The 11,159-nt window shown below is 37.0% G+C and overlaps 1 pseudogene; it reads left to right on the top strand.

Annotated features, from left to right (window-relative positions):
* Nucleotides 1-1,193: 1,193 nt before the first annotated feature.
* Nucleotides 1,194-1,709, top strand: LOC148553524 (uncharacterized; annotated as a pseudogene).
* The last annotated feature ends 9,450 nt before the right edge of the window (nucleotides 1,710-11,159 follow it).

Below are 11,159 nucleotides of genomic sequence, written 5' to 3'. Positions count from 1 at the left end.
CACTTCCAAGCTCAAGCAAGCAGGCCCACAATGTAACATCCCGCATTTTTGAAAAATCTAAATATAAATAAATTGTGATTTTACCTTATTGAGTTTAAACTTTATAATTTTAGAAATTATTTTATTAGAAATAATTAAATAGATTCAGAGATAGTTTTATTTTGAATCAATTAATATTTTTAAATAATTTTATTATAATAAAATATTTTGTATAATTTTAGTAATTGAAAAATAAGAAAGAATTGTATAATTTAATTCAAGTAACTTTTATTCTGAAAAGGTTATGATTTATTTTATTAATTTGATATCTTATTTTATAAATTAATCAATTAAGAGAAATTAAATTAGTTTTATTAATATTTGGAGTTAAGTTAATTAATATTTTTGTGTACATTCTTATAATTGGTTATTTTATATAATTTCAAATTAGAATTCAGTAATGAAGGTGTTATATAATTAAATTTAAGAAATTTCTATTATGAATAAATTATGATTTATTTTATTAGTTTGAACTCCTAGAAATTATTTTATTAGAAATGATTAGATTGATATTTATAAATACTTTAAGTTTAAGTCAATTAATATTTATGTACAATTTATATTATAATAAATTATTTTATAAATTGAAATTAAAGTTTCAGACATAGAAAAATAATAGAGATTTATATGATTTAATCTAGAAAATTGATATTTGAATTTAAATTGTACTTTACAAAATATAATTAACTTGTTCATTTTATAATTTAAATTAGAAATAATTGATTGAACTTAGCAATATGTTGATAAATAATGTTCCTAAATATTTTTAATAGAGTATATTTGATTCTAAAATTACTCTACTATTCAATTTTATCAAAATATCTATTCATATCTATCCATATTCTTTTATAAAATCCTAATTTCTAACCCTAATTCCCAAATCAAACTCAGAAACCCTAGTTTTCTAAATTGAAAACCCTAAGTTCCTAATCAGAAACCCTAACCTACCCGCTTTCTTCTCCCTTCAGCCGCACCATACCCCCTTTTCTTCCTAAACCTAACGTAGAAATGGAAACAGAGAGCAAAGAGAGAGGGAAGAGCTGCTGCCGCGCCGCCATGACCGCCGGACTGCCGCCGCAAGGAGCCCGTGCCACCATCATCGTCATCCTCGTGAACTGCAGCGTCGCCGTTCAACCTCGTCCCGCCGCGTCTCCATGGTCGCCGTTGCTGCGAGCTCGCCACCGTCGAGAAGCTGCCGTCGCGTCTTGTCCCGCCGTCACCACCGTTGCCCTGGAGCTCGCCCGCCGTCGTCGTTGAGGGGCCAGCAGAGAGAGAGAACGAGCGCGGGTCAGGGTCACCACCAAGGAGAGGAGCTATGCTCCACGCCGCCGTCGCCACCAGTCCACAACCACCACTGCGAGGGTTCCGTCGCCGTCATTCCAGTGTCGCCGTTCGTGCCCTTCGTAGCCGTCGCCGTCGCCGAGCCGTTGCATCGCCGGACATCATCGCTGGAGGACCGAATGGAGAAGCTAGCCAGTTCTGCTTCTGCCTCTGGTTTCTGGAATCTGAGAAGGCGCAATCGCCGCTGCTGGAACTGTTATTGTTGGCGTGGCCCTGCTCTGGCTCTACTCTGAATTGTTACTGCTGCTGTTTGGCTGATGCTGAAGCTTTCCACCACCACTGGAGCTGCCCAGAAACCCTATTGTTGCTGCTCCGATAATTTATTGTAAGCTATCTGTAGTTCCAATTTTATTGAACTCATTTCCATTTCCGACTCCATTGAATTTGAACTCTATTTTGTTGCCACCGTGGTTACTACTGCGAGAGTGAAGAATGAATCAGAAATAATGCTGCTGCTGTTGATCGGAGATGCCAAACTGTTGCTGCTACTACTTGGAGATGATATGGCAGCTATTAAGGTTGTTGTTCATGAGTGCAGCATTCCCAATTTCTATGGATTTCGACACTTTGAGGTAGGGGGTTTAAAACGATTTCAATTTAAGAATGCCTACAAGGTTTATTGAATAACTACAAATAGATTTAATAGCTGTGAGTAATTGATTGATTATGTAATTATTGAATTGTGGCTGAAATTGTGATTGGAATGGTTGTGATTGTGATTTGGAACTGTTGATTTGTGATATTGATTGATTATGTGGATTGGGAATTGCTTGATGACTAATTGCTGAGAATTTCTGAATTTTAATGGGTTATGTTGGATTTGTTGCCGTTGAGTTGTTATTTGGTATATTGTAATGTTAATGAACTTGGTTGGTGGTTGATTTGGAATTGGTTTTGAAGGGTTGGATTTTGAATACTAAATAGATTGTTGAAAAACTGATTTTTGAAATTAAAAGGTGACTTTGGAAGTGAATCAGTTATTCAACGATAATCGAAATGATATAAGAGCAAAGGCTGAGTAAAGTATGATAAAAGTTGTTGTTGGGACTCAATTTTGAGAAGTTTGAATTAATTATAGAACTAGTTATGATTTTTCAAAGTTAAAATGTAAAACTTGATTTTCTGCAATATTTTTAAAGGAAGCCGGAAACTTTGAAAAACTATAACTATTTCTGTGATTATCGGAATTGCGTGGGACCAAGTCTGGATTGAGCTTGGGGATATAGGGAACTGGACTGCTGAATTTGAGACTTTTTCACTAAGTTTATGATTTATGGTGAATTTTTGAATCATGGATGTCAAAACTGGTTTTTCTGCAGAACGTTTAACGCAGCAGCAACTTGATTCCTCTATTGGAAATTCTGCAGTTGGAATTTTTAAATGGAACCAATTTTAAATGAAACTTTAGTCTTATTACTTTAATTTCATAAAAATTTAGAATTGTTATAGTTGTGGTCTTAAAGATTTGGATTTTCAAAGAAAGATGTTTTATGCAGTAAAAGTTAGGCTTTGTTTTCTAAGTCAGTAACTTTGAGGTTTTATAATTTTTAATTCTGGAGTGATATTGAGATGCAACTAATTGGAGGTGAAAGTTGAGTATTTTTAGTATATATTATTCAAATTTCAGGGTTTTTCATGTTTTAATAAGTGAGTTATGGGACTTGGAAGAGGTTGTGTTCAATGATTTGTAAAACAGATTTCTGCAGAGGATTACCTAACTTCCAAGCTATGTAACTCCTTCATTAAAAATGGTATGACCCTGGAACCAATTTAGAAAGAAATTTAGATGAGTTATGTGTAACTACATTAATTTTGAAGGTGGTTGGATTTAATTTAGAATTTATATGAAATTTCAAATGTTGTATGGTGGTGCTGTCTTTTGGATTTAAAATACTGCAGAACAGTCACGGTTTTGCTTATATTCCCAAAGCTAGAGACAACAAAAAATTATGATTTTTGATTTAATAGAAAGTTTAATCCGAGACGGTCGCATGGATTTAAAGTTTGCGTAATTCCGAATTCATTTGATATTTTAAAAACAAAATGGAAATCAGGCTGCCAAGTTGTGTTGGTAATTATTTTAGATATGGAATTTAAGAAATAGATTTTCTATTATCAAATGTTTTTGAGAATATATTGCTGTGGTAAATGCTGAAAGAAGCTGATGAATTGTTGAGAACGAAGGAACCCGTAAGGGTGGATAAGTCCTATTTTTAAAGGAGATTATGTCCAAATTTTTATAAAAAATATAAGGACTTAATCAAAATAAATATTCAAGGCTTATTTAATAATAATAACTTCAATGATTCTTTTAAGAAAAGAATATTTGATTTATGAGATTGTTGGCAAGGGCGTGGGTCTAGTCCCGCTTGCTCAGTGCGTAAACCATTCTGCAGGGATGGTGGTTTTGTCCCGCCTGCAGTGAGGACGGTGGTTTTATCCCGCTCACGTATTGATAAATTGTTCAGCAAGGACGGTGGTGTGATCCCGCTTGCATATTATTTTATGTACCCAGTAAGGATGGTGGTTTAATCCCGCTTACTGTGGAGGCAAGGACGGTGGTTTAATCCCGCTTGCGTGTTCCGGGCAAGGATGGTGGTTTAATTCCTGCTTGTGTATGGAACCTACGGATAAGGATGTTGGTCTAATCCCGCTTATCCGAGTCGGGTCTGGCAACATAACCGACGCGTGAGCTCATGGCCAGTAGGACAGGCATGCATCATATGCATCTATGTGACATTGTTTGGGTGTGTATATTGTAATTGGTTTGCCTAAGTGAATAATTCTGTTAACTGCTAATTGCTATACTTGATATAATTGCTCTTGATTGTGTTTGAACCTCATTACTTGTGTTTGTAACTGATTGGCTGGATTGTGGTGAATTGGGTGCTGGTTGAATTGCTTGGGCCTGAGGCCGTGATTGGATTGTGTTTGAGGTTTAGTAAGTATGAAAGATTGAGCTGGTTCAGCATAGACTTAATGAACCTATGCTTGGAACAGATTAGTCATTCATACGGTCTAGGAAAACTTTTAAGATTTTTATAAAGGAAAATATGGGTTTAGAATTTTGGATAATTAACTGATGCTTTATAAGATTTTGGATTTTTGAATGTTATGCGGTTGATTTTCAAAATAAATGGTTGACACGGCGAGTAAAGATCACTTCAAATGAAAACAGTTTTTCTTTTAAATACTTTTGAGTGAAATTAACTATTTGCGTTTTATTCTTTACTTTCACGGCATTCTCGACCTCTACTGAGAACATGTGGTTTGGTTCTCACCCCCAAATTTTCCACCCTTTCAGTGACACAAGTTTGAAGACGCAATTTGAAGCTACGAGCGATTAGTAGGCTTTCTTTATGGTTTTAATTGCTTTCATAGAGTCCCCTCGCTCTTGTCCTTTGAAGTTTTATTTTATCAGAGGGGTAGGTATTGTATTTGGGTTTATATGACTTCCTATGTATAAGAATTACTAATAATAATACTTCTGTGATTGTTATTATTATTTGCAATGTTTATCCTTGATACATGTCTTTAATGAATAAAAACAAAAATTTTCTGGCATTTTCCTAAAACTGAAATGCGAACTCGATACAAAGGCTTGATAATTAAGTAGTTAATACTAGAAAAGGTTACATAATGTTCTTTCTAGTAGAAATACCCTGACTTAAGCAAGGTATTTTGCTGGACGGGATGCTACACACAATTGTCAACCAATCAAGGCCACAAGAAGCATCTAGAATAGGAATTTTCATTTAATTGTAATTTGCTTTTAATTTCATTTTGTAATTTAGGAGAGCCTATATAAAGGCCTTAGTATTTACATTGAAAGCATTCTGATACTGGGGAAGCCTGGAAATTCTGAGAATACTGGAAGAGGGGATTGAAGAGGGGTCCAACATGAGAAAGCCTTTCTAGCTTGATCTCTTCATTCCTCTTTCAAGGTTCAGAAGAGATCCAAGTATGAATAGTTTCTTTTCCAAGATAACTACCCAATTGGATGAAGATCGAAAGCTTTCAAGTAATATCAAGAAGAAAGAAAGAAGAAGAAGAATAAGAACTACACTTAATCCATTGAATCACAATAGAGCTCTCTAACCCGATATAAAGAGTTAGTTGATCATTGCTCTACAAAAATAGAGAAGAAAGAAAAAAGTACAGAAAAATAAAGATGAAGATTGAAACTGAAAATAAAACTTCAAAATTCATAAATGAAAAGTACAAAGGAAAAAAGCAAAAGTGTGTGAGGGGAGGGAGTCCGAAGACCCCTCTTCAATCCCCTCTTCCAGTATTCTTAGAATTTCCAGCCTTCCCCAGTATCAGAATGCATTCAATGTAAAGACTAAGGCCTTTATATAGGCTCTCCTAAATTACAAAATGAAATTAAAAGCAAATTACAATTAAATGAAAATTCCTATTCTAGATGCTTCTTGTGGCCTTGATTGGTTGACAATTGTGGGCCTGCTTGCTTGAGCTTGGAAGTGGAGTTGAGAGAGAAGTGAGTTAAGTTGAGGTCCAGGTGCTAAAGTTAGTACTAAAGTTAGCCACACTAATGCTACAAGTGTGGCGTTAGTGCTAAAGTTATTGTGGCTAACGTTGCACTTGCTGCCCAGTTGGTGTTTTTGGGGTGTAAAAGATTCCTCTAGTTTGTGCTCAAATTTCATGCCCACTATGGAGTATTATATATTGTTGGAAAGCTTTGAATGTCCGCTTTCTAACGTAACTGGAATCACCTCAATTGGACCTCTGTAGCTCAAGTTATGCTCCTTTGAAGTGGACATGGTCGCTGGCATATATGCCAACGTTTCTGGAAATGTTGATTGCCAATAATGCTATCGATTTTCCTATTTCTGAAGCTCAAACTTAGTGTCCACCCCATACTATTATATATTTTTGGAAAGCCATGGATGTCTACTTTCTAATTCCTTTAGAAGCGCATCATTTGGAGCTCTGCAACTCGAGTTATACTTCTTGGAAGGTGAAGAGGTCAGTTGGCCAAAATACAGGCTGATACCATGTTCATCATTACACTTTCGGGGCAGGTTTTCTCCCTCAAATTTAGTGTCAACCATGTAGTGTCATATATGCTTGGAAAGCTCTGGAATCCTACTTTCCAATGCCACTGGAATCACCTATTTGGAGCTTTGTGGCTTAAGTTATGCGTGTTTGAAGAAGCCATGGTCAGGCTGCCAGGTGGGACTTTTGCCCACGTTAACTAAGTTAACGTGGGAGTTAACGTGGCTCTTTGTGGCTTGTGTTGGCAACGTTAGTGACAATGTTTGGTGTCACTAACGTTGTCGACAACTTCTCTTCCTCACGTTAACTTCCACGTTAACTAGGTTAACGTAGGAGTTAACGTGGCTTATTGGGGGCTTGTGTGCTTCCAACGTTAGTGACAATGTTGGGTGTCACTAACGTTGTCGACCATCTTGTTTCCTCACGTTAGCTTCCACGTTAACTAGGTTAACGTGGCTTAATGTGCTTTGGCCAACGTTAGTGACAATGTTGAGTGTCACTAACGTTGGCTTTCCCCCTTTTCTTCTTAACGTTAGAGACCACGTTAACTAAGTTAACGTGGACTCTAACGTGGCCACTCATGATCTTGGTCCAACGTTAGTGATAATGTTAAGTGTCACTAACGTTGGCTCCATTTCCTTTCTCCAAAGTTAATGCCACTAACTTTTCTCACTAACGTTGTGGCTTTCCTTCCTTCCACGTTAGTGCCCACGTTAGTGTAACTAACGTAGCCACTAACGTGGGTTCTTCTCTTCTTCTTTTGGCCTGAAATCAATCAAACAAAGTGCATCAAAGTCTTGCTCTTAATCATGGAATCATGCATCATCCAATTTATCATATAATTCATGCAAAATTCTCATGAAATAATTCAAAAATTCACAATGTTTGCTTGAATCAAGATGTAAGTGAATATCTACCCAAAACTAGCTTATTTTCTAAGAAAATGCATGAAACTACCTTAAAAACAGTAAAGAAAAGGTCAGTGAAACTGGCCAAAATGCCCTGGCATCACAACACCAAACTTAAAGCTTGCTTGTCCCTAAGCAAGTACTGGAACAAGAGAATGATGAATGGAATGCCAAGAGAAATGAGTCATTCTTGTGGAAGTCATGTCCCTGGTTTTATGGTGGTTTCATGCATAGCAACTTAGGTTCATTCCTGGCTTTCAGACCTTTATCATGTCCTAGAATACTCACTGTGATTGCATCCCATGAGACTTTTATTCATTGATCCTTTTGTTGTCATTTCAGGGCTTATTTGTGTTCTTCAAGCTAAGTGCTCTGTAAGGGGGCAACTCTTTAAAATAAGCTTTCAGCCAACACTCCCGAACCAGTTGGTTCAAGGTGCTAGGTGTTGAAGCACCCCTAAGGACTTACTTGCTCAAGTCTCTCCCCCATACATACACACCATAGGCATATGGTTTATTTATTTTCTTTTCTTGAGACCTTGGTGTCCAGCACCTCTTTGGGTTACTAAATGCTCTGTAGTGAGGGTTACTCTTGATAGTGGACTTTCAGCTGATAATCCCGAGTTAGTTAACCCAAGTTACCAAGTGATAAGGCACCCCTAAGAGCTTATTCATCCAAGTAGATCTCTCACACAGGAGCACCACAGACACATGCCTCAAGATTAAAACCATTGGTGCCTGATGACAAGTCATCTTAGCCTAGTTTCACTAGCCTTTTTCTTTGATTTTATTAGGTTTTATGCACTTTCTTGCATTATAAGTTAGTAATTTGGATTGGAATTGCATGGTCTCTTTGAATCAATCAACCACCCTTTAATTGACACAAAATCATGGGGTTTAAGCTTAAATTAATTGATTTTTGAATGAATTTTAAACCTTGTGAATTTGGTGATACTTTGATTGGTTGTTTTGATTATTTGTAAGTGAAGAAATGGTGGAAAAGGAAATTTTGGGCATGCTTTGGAACTTTAGGCCACGCTTTTGAAAGCGTGGCCCATGACCATTTAATCTTGGCATTAGCATCATGATGTCATGCATTGATGCTTATGCATGCATACATTTAATTATTAAGTGACCGAATGAATGAAATGAATGCATGCATGAAACATTTAATTAATAATGCCAAATGAATGAAATAAATGAATGCTATGTTAAGTAATTGGCATTACTAATTAAATGCAATAATATAATGAAAGCATGCATAGAACAATTAATTACTAATGCTAATGAATAAAGGCGTTAAATGAATGAATGATTTAAAGTTAAAGCATTAGCATTATTAATTAAAGCCATGCATTTCTAATGTAATTGGCAATTCATGCTTTACGTTAATGCATTATTAAAAGCATGCTTTTCATTACTAATACCTTGGAGGCAAGCCAACGTTTGCGCCAACGTTTGCCTCAAACGTTGAGGCAAACGTTGGCTGAAGAAGAATCAGGGGAAGGGCCAATGTTTATGCCAACGTTTGCCTCAAACGTGAGGTCAAACGTTGGCACCATAAGAGCAAGAAAGATCACCCTGAAGCATGGAAACGTTTGCGCCAACGTTTGCCTCAAATGTGAGGTCAAACGTTGGCCATCTTTTAGCATGGAAGAGCACCCCTGTTTGATGGTTTAATTGAGCCACATTTGTGCTAACGTTTACCTCAAACGTTAGGCCAAACGTTGGCTAGAAGAGCTGCTTGGGAAGGGCCACGTTTGAGCTCACGTTTGACCTCAAACGCTGGCTCAAACGTGGATGACAGCAAGGGGCCGATCTGCATAATGGGTTTCACGAAGACATTTGAATCAATGTTTGCCTCAAACGTTGACTCAAACGTGAATGGTTCATGGCCCGGTTCACAAGTGGACTTCCTCCCAACACCAAGAGCAATCAACAGAGGTTATTATCAACCCAATTCCATCAAGACCAAGGGCCCAATTCAAGGCTTGAAGATCATTAGAAGAGAGTGTATAAATAGAATAGAATTTAAGTTTTTCGGGGAGCTTTTTCCTTTTTAATTTTGCTGAGTAGTTTTTGGAGAGTTTTTGGGTTTTGAGCTATTTGGAGATTTTGAGTCTTAGATGTTGAAGAATTGAGGAAATTCTGTCTCAATCTCACCTTGAGATCTCTCTGTTTTCTTTACTGCACCTTTTGAGAAATCAATATTTGAATTCCTTTCTTCTACTGCTTAATCTTTACTTTTCTTGCAATTGAATTCTAAATTTGGATCTAGGAAGGCATTGAGATCTAGACTTGGTTATCTAGTCTCTTGGGTCCTGAGATCTACATCTTTCAATTTTTATTTCCTTGTTTCGTTGCTACACCAAGCTTATTGCTATTGTCATTTGAGATCCGGTTTAATTGAATCCATCTTTTATATTTCTGTTTGTTGAATTTTACTTTTCCTTGTTTAATTTTTGCAATCCCAATTCCCAACTCCTTTTATAATTCAAGCAATTTACATTTCTTGCACTTTAAGATTCTGCAATTTATATTTCTTGCGTTCTAAGTTTCTGCCATTTAATTTCTTGTTCTTTAAGATTCAGCTCTTTTTCTTTTTTTTGTTCCCTTTAATTTCCTTGAAATCACCTACTCCCCTTTACATTCTATGCAATTTAATTCCTGTCAACACAATTTCACACAATCAACACTTGTTTGCTTGACTAATTCAACCACTAAACTAAAGTTGCTCAATCCTTCAATCCTTGTGGGATCGACCTCACTCCCGTGAGTTTTATTACTTGATGCGACCCGGTACACTTGCCGGTGAGTTTTGTGTCGGATCGTTTTCCGCACATCAAGTTTTTGGTGCCGTTTCCGGGGATTGAATTAGATTGACAATAATTAAGTGAAGTGGAGATCTAGATTAAGCACTTTTTCTTTTTCTTTTTACTAAGCATACTAACTGTTTGAATTTTTGCTTAAGCTAACACTAACTTCACTCTAGCAATAGAGTGTTTAATTCTGGTTCCTGGTTCTATGTTTATGTCAGGAGGAAGAAGCGATGAATCCACACCTTTTGATCTTGAAACACTTTGGAGGTTGAGAAGAGAACCAAGAAATGGAGGAAAATCCAACAAATCCACAAGTGGGAGTGGCCAACGACAATGGTCAGCCCCAAAGGAGAGTATTGGCTTCATATACATTTTCTAATCCAAGGCATTATGGGAGTAGCATCCTTACCCCAAATGTCGATGCAAATAACTTTGATTTGAAGCCCCAACTCATCACCTTGGTGCAGAATAACTGTTCTTATGGAGGAGGCCCCTTGGAAGATCCAAACCAGCACCTATCCACCTTCTTGAGGATTTGTGACACAGTTAAAACTAATGGAGTGCATCCTGACAGTTACAAGCTACTGCTGTTTCCATTTTCTCTCAGAGACAAAGCCACTCCTTGGTTAGAATCTTTCCCAAGAGACAGCATCAACAATTGGGATGATCTAGTAACCAAGTTCCTTGCCAAGTTTTACCCACCTCAAAGAGTTATTAGATTAAAGACCGAAGTGCAAACATTCACACAAATGGATGCTGAACCCTTGTATGAGGCATGGGAACGATACAAAGCTCTGATCAGGAAGTGCCCACCTGGAATGTTCAGTGAGTGGGACAGATTGTAGAATTTCTATGAAGGCTTGACATTGAAATCTCAAGAGACTTTGGATTATTCAGCAGGAGGCTCTTTACAACTAATGAAAACTGCAGAGGAAGCCCAAAATCTCATTGATATGGTGGCCAACAACCAGTATTTCTTTGCTCACCAAAGGCAACGCCAACCATCACAAAGGAAAAGAGTGATGGAGTTGGAAGGA

The sequence above is a fragment of the Arachis ipaensis genome, chromosome B7 (genome assembly GCF_059453495.1).
Source record: "Arachis ipaensis isolate K30076 ecotype BB chromosome B7, ASM5945349v1, whole genome shotgun sequence".
Classification (NCBI taxonomy): Eukaryota; Viridiplantae; Streptophyta; class Magnoliopsida; order Fabales; family Fabaceae; genus Arachis; species Arachis ipaensis.
This window is presented reverse-complemented; position numbering and strand designations above follow the sequence as displayed.